Genomic DNA, 6931 nt, shown 5'->3' on the forward strand with positions numbered 1-6931 from the left:
ATGTATCCCCATCGACATCCTCTGTTAAATTCCCTTGTCCACTGCTCTAATGGTATGTTATCCACCCACCCTCCTGCATCTGTATTTGACAATCTAATTTCGCCACGGTAATGTTGAAATGACAACTGAGTTAGAGCATACCATGTATTCACCACTTTTTTGCGAAGGTTCTTGTCTTTGATTGCACGTATGAAGTTTTGTGTGATATGTCTAATGCAATAGACATGGGTAGGAAGAGGATTATGCCATCTGTTATCGTGGTCATTGTAAGCATTCTCAATAACAACATGTCTATTTGAAATCAAATAGAGATTGACTTGTGGAGCTACATGTATTCTGAAATGACTAAGGAAGAAACCTTAACCACCAACGGTTTCACCTTCAACCAGAGCAAAGGCAATGTGAAAGACATTATTATTGTCGTCTTATGCAAAACCATAAGCAAAGTTCCATTGTATTTTCCATATAACCATGGTCTATCAATTTGAATAATAGGTTTGCAGAATGTAAAACCTTTGATGCATGGTTGAAACACCCAAAAGAGACGGTGCAAAATTCTATTTCCACCAACACAAGTTCCGTCTGGCGTAAATGCCTAGTTCTCGTCTTGCAACTTCTATTTTCAAAGTTCAGTTTCGTATGACAAATCATTTCAAAGTACAACTCCCATCGGGAAAATCATTTCAAAGTCCAATTCCCGTATGGGAAATCATTTCAAATCTAGTTCATGTCTAGAAAATCATTTCAAAGTCTAGTTTTCATCTGGAAAATCATTTTGATTCCAGTTCCCATCTAGAAAATCATCTCAAAGTCCAATTCCCATCTGGAGAATCATGTAAAGTCCAGTTCTCGTGTAGTAGTAAAATCCAGTTGTAGTCTGGTAATCCATCAAAACTAGTTCCCATCTATCCTTCAAACCTAGTTCTCGTCAAGCATTTTACCTTTCAAAGTCCAACTTTGCTTGGCGCACACATCTCAAATTTTAACCTTGCTTGGAGTTTTGCATATAAGAACTTCTTAAAATATTCCCCTTAAAATCCAATTTTCATTTGCGCATATCTAATAACCCTCTACATGCATTGATCAATCATTACACTATACGCATCAACCATGCATTTCATCCTACACATGCATCACCCTAAAACATATCATGCATTGACACATGCATCAACTTAAAACATCTCATAGCATAAACAAGGACTCGGTGACCTCTTGTAGAGGTCTAATTCCCACCAACATACCATGCATCGACATGCATCCAAACAAAGCATGCATACATAACATAATCAAGGGTTCTACAACCTCTCGTAGAAGTCCAATCCCATCTAACACCATCATAATTTTCCCATTCAATATCTGCCATGATCTTCTGTTTGTTTTCTCTGGTAAAATACCAGTGGCGAGTCGTCACATTTTCTATGAGAAGGAAGACGGTGTAAGTATTTTGTTTTCTTGTATGAAAGGTTATGAATGCATGGATGAATGTGATGCATGTAAAATATTTTTTACATTTCTAGAGAATCCCAAGATTTTTGAATGTTCAACACAAACTAAAGCTTTTTGGATTCCCTAGGAGTTCACCTGTTAAAATTGGTTTTGTTATGATGTCATGAGATGCAACATCATGGATTCAAAGGTCGGGCACATCTGAATAATCTGTCCATACTCCTCAATATAAGTTCAAAGGTATGATGTATCGAGGTATGTAGAGGCCTGGTTTCTTGCATAAAACCCAAATCCCCTCATTGGGCTTATCACTCAATAGCATCATGAAACCCATCCCACCAGAGAAATATGACAAATATATCTAGGATATAATATATGAAAGAAATAAAGCATGTGATAATAATAATAATAAAGCCAGTAAAACAATAAATATAAACACCCAAACAAACAATGAACAAACAAAACTAGGCTCAACTCCTACTTGCAAGTGCAAGGGCTCCCCAATAGAGCCACCAGCTGAAGCTATGCGAAAAACACCTGAGTGCATCGCACGCTCGAAGATACAACAAAGTCGCCATAAACTTTATTTATTCCAGAAGGAAAGGGAAAACATCGATAAAACCTAGGGGAAAAGAAAATGGGTAAGGAAGTCAGTTGTGCAAGGGGAAGGTATTAACATCTCTCACATCCATTGTACTCAATGGGAACCATTTTGATTGTTCTTTACTCGGACGGGTGTTGATATCTATAGGTTACTTGCAAAAGAGAAAAAAAGATTTCATAATTAGGGTGCTCTCTGAGAATTGGAGCCCTCGTGCCTACGTATTCTTATAATAAAATAAGGAAATCAGAGCTTCGTAGTTTGTGGAACTAAGGATAGGAACAAAGAAAGAAAGAGTTGATTAGGTTGTCAAAAGGCGAAGAAAATTGCATGAATAGAAACAGTGTGGCATTAACCAATAGATGGTAATTATCCAAAGAGAAAAAGATCAAGTGTTGTTTGAATAGTGAAGGTATGGTCTGAATCAAAGGATGTTAATACATAGATGTAGGAAATTTCCAGAGTCTATAACTCTACAAGGCAGTGCAAGAACATGTGCCAAAGTTTGTAACTCTATAGGAAGAAAGAAATGAATGCCATGGTCTGTAACTCTACAGGGAAAAAGAAATGAATGTCAAAGTCTATAACTCTACAAGGAGAAATAAATGAATTCCAGAGTTTGTAACTTTGTAAGGAAAAATGAGAGAAAAGGGATTTTCCAGAGTCTGTAACTCTAGAAGGCAAAAGGAAAGATATCCAGAGTCTGTAACTCTATAGGGCAGAGTGAAAAGATGCTTGTCAGAGTCTGTAACTATATAGGGAAAGAAGGAAGAATTCTAAAGTCTGTAAATCTAAAAGGTAAAAGTGCAAGGATTTCCAGAGTCTGTAACTCTATAAGGCAAGAAGAGAGAAGTGCCAGAGTCTGTAACTTTACAAGGCAAAAAAAGATTTCCAAAGTCTGTAACTCCATAAGGAAGAATAAAAGTAATTGATTAAGAGATGAATGTGTTGGAGAATTTCCATCCAAGGCGCAGCGGAATTTAAAATTTCTCCATTTAGTGATCCTTACGAATGGGCATGATCAGTGATAGAATCGTTACCTCTTGTGGCGATTCAAACCTTTGGTGCAGATCTCTGATAATGATCAAAACCTTTGATACAGATCCACGGGGCGATCACGAACGTTGAACGATGACAACGTCTCTACTCAGTCCACACGAACGGATTCCTTCAATCGCAGTGCTAGCTGTTATGAATGAAGGCTTTGAGTGAGAGAAAGAGGGAAACAAAATTCCAAGTCTCTACTTGAATTTCTGTCTGAGTGGATTGGAGTGAAGTGACAATGCTTCTACCCAAGGGGTTCTATTTATAGAACCACTTGTGTGGGCTTCAAGCTAAAAAGCCCACTTAAGTGTATTTTGGCCCATATCTTATAATATGCCCAAAATCACTTAAGTATTTGGTACCTTACCATATTTCGTCTCCCACTTAAGTGCACCGTACCTTACGGTGTTCCTTAGTTACTCTATCTCTCATCAATCCGTCCTTTGTGTGTGACCCTATAGGTTTTCGCGGCGTTAGCAATTATATTAAATCACGCATTTAACATAATAAACAGTGAGCGGTATCTAGCAACACATCACTGCTACCCAAGTCACGAAAATGTCATGTGATATGACAAAACCTCCTGTGATAATAATTATGTGTATAATTACCCCTTTGCCCTTATGTCTATATTGAACACAAGGTATAGACCGTGTCACCCTTGTCCAGTTCAATATTGGGCCCATAGACATTTATCCTGTTACGCAGGATTGGCAAATTCCATCTAGGACACTCATGTCCCTCAGCATGCTTCGTGGAGTACCCATCAACTGTCTTTATGGTTATCCAGTTACGGACAACGTTGGATCAGCAATAAAGCACTCGACTCTACATCTAGGATCCATAGTGGTTTCAGGTCGAAGAGTGGTATACACTATTATCACCATGAGAATAACTTATGACACATTGCATAACTTTCTATATAGTATTCTCATAGCGGGTCAATCCGGTATAAATATTACTCCTAATATTCATACCTATGTTTAAGACTTGATAACTCTTTATCCATGATCCATGAGATGTGATCATCAGTCTACAAACATAATAGTCTTAATGCTTTAATGTTATCCCACTTCACATTAAAGCTCGACTACAGATACTTTAAGAACAATGCCCTTATGTTTAATGTGTTCTCATGATTAAGTCACACTTAATACATTAAACGGACTATCTATTCTAGGGACTTTATTAATCAACCATAATAAAGAAAATGCCTTTTATTATTAATAAATAATTCGATACAAGTACCAAAAGTATTGGCTTCTAGGGCTTACACCAACAGAATGTTCAACCATGAGATGATTAATCCAAAAGATGTATGGATATCAAAGAGGATGATTGTGTTTGATCCAAAGAGGAGAGTGTGGTTGATGAAGCAATGGTGTTGCAATGTTGAGGTGTAAGGTTTGGATGTTGCCATAAGGCGGAAGAATTGTATTTGATTTGATATTTATGAAATTTGTGAAACAAGTTTAATCATTGGTAATTAGAGGGAAACAAGCGTCTAACCACCGACTAAGTATACATGACAATCAGAAAAATTGAGAGTTGAGAGGACAGTTTCAACCTAACCACTCTTTTTCACTCTCAGAGCAGTAGATTAAACTCTTTTTATTTTTAAGTGTTTTTGAATGGATTCCAAGTACTGGGCCACAAGCTAGGTACGACCGACAATAGGGGTACTTGAGAATGTTGTGCACAAGTACGTATACCCCCATCTTTTCCATCCAATTTATTGTGAAAATGATTTTGATGATTAGAATGGATCAAGGTATGAGAATATAATAGAATGGAAGATAGAATTGGATGAGATAGAAGTGAAATGGGAATGGAGTGGATGAGATACTTGACGTTGGATGAAACACTCACGCTGTTTTCAAATGAATTTGATTTGGAAAAGCACTCGATGTTGGATCAAGTGTGTTTTATTCTTTGGAAAAGTAGTTCTTTTTATAGTTTCGATTTCATCTTATTTAATAACATGTTAAGTAAACAACAAAGAAAATAAAGTGCTACACTATTACATGTTCATGGGAATAAGGGACATTTTACCCGCAATGGGGGGATGAATCATCATACACCATACAATAAATGGAAAGATATTCATACAAGTATACAATAGTACCATGCCTAAAACAAATAAGTGGCAATGATAATAATCAAGTACAATCACCATCATGCAATGTCAAATGGATGGATGCAACAAGAATGCAAATTCTAATGGATACATCAAAGTAAGGCAAATATAGGTCTAAAGAGAGTTACATGACCAAATGATTTTCAAGAAAAAAAGAATTAAACTATAATGGGAAATTAATAGGAAATTAACCACAAAGTTAATGAAAATTAGCATACAAATAGTATTCAAATATGGTGAATTGATGAACTAAAACCTAATTAGTCTTTTGAATTAACCATATTTTCAAAGTATTTTTCAAAGCACTTTCAAAGTGATTAAAGAAAATCAATTAACCTAATGGAGATTTAGTCATTAATCATGCTAATTTTCTAATCTTTTTTTATGTCAAAAATGCATTAAAACAACTAAAAGGAGTCCACACTGATAAAAGAGACAACGTCCGAGTTGTAGACAAGAGGTGCAACAAGGTTTTGAACCTGGAATACCCCCCATGATAAGGGAAATGAACCGCCGAGCCATGCGACGTTAAACGAAGCGCTTCGTGGGAGGCAACCCACGCGTTTGATTTCTAATTTATTTTGTTTTTCTTTTTCTTTGTGTGTGCAAAAATTTTGTTGTAGGGGAGGAGGAGAATTAGAAGGGCAAAGTCACAAACACCTCAAAATGGAAGGAAACCACACAAGTGCAATAAAACAACAAGAGTCGCTGTGAGTCCCCTTTGTATCTGGATTTAAACATTGAGGTCAATGTTTGGTTCAGGTGTGGGGGGGTTTTTCCTTTCATGTTTCATTTCGTTGTCATTTTGTTCATGTTTTCCTTCATCGTTTTTGGTTTTCGTTTTTGCTTTCGTTTTTTGTGTGGTTTACTTGTGTGTACAGAGTGATGAGAAATGGTTGGACGAATCCGGGATCAATGGTAGTGGATGAAAGACACCCCTCATACTTATTCTGATAAGGTACCCCGGAAGTTGATGCAACCATGAGAAAGTAAAGTCGGACACAATTTGGTGACACTGGACCAAGAGAGCGGTATGGAAAGACCAAGTCAGAAAAGAACCACATAACACGAGGAGACTTCAGAGCTTGCAAGCTAACCAACATGGTGAGATCACAAAAAGCCAAACACGAAATATCAACATGAGAGTTCAGCCAGGTATGACCTTATCACTCTGATTTTGCGTATGTCCTGTTGACACGTCACAGTATGACAACACACACTGAGGCAAGTTGTTTGTTTAGCCAGGACCTTTCTAACCATCCCTATATGTATGTTTCCCTTCGTAAACGTTGTTGAGCCTTAGCCATTTTATTCATCGTAAACCCCATTTTAACTTTTAAGCATTATTCATCATAAACCCCCTGTGAACTTTTAATCATTCATTTCCTTTTGTGTCAGAACTCGGTATGATTGTGTGAATGGAAAGATGTGCAATAAAACTAAGTTTGGGGTGGAAATCTTGAAAGAGAAGGCAAGTGCATAATATGAGATCATACAAAAAGAAAAATAGTATGTATTTTCTTTAAAAGAAAAAAAAAGAAAAAAAAAGAAAAGAAAAACAAAAGAGAAAAATGCACTTGCCGAGACTTAAGACTCTAAGAAATATAAAATGCTCGGAAAATTTGAGTAGAAAAAGAGTCAAAAGAGTGAAATTACCCCCAGAGTATACGTGATGCACGGAAAAAAAAAGAGAAAGAAAAATC

Source organism: Lathyrus oleraceus, chromosome 5 (genome assembly GCF_024323335.1).
Source record: "Lathyrus oleraceus cultivar Zhongwan6 chromosome 5, CAAS_Psat_ZW6_1.0, whole genome shotgun sequence".
NCBI classification, from domain to species: domain Eukaryota; kingdom Viridiplantae; phylum Streptophyta; class Magnoliopsida; order Fabales; family Fabaceae; genus Lathyrus; species Lathyrus oleraceus.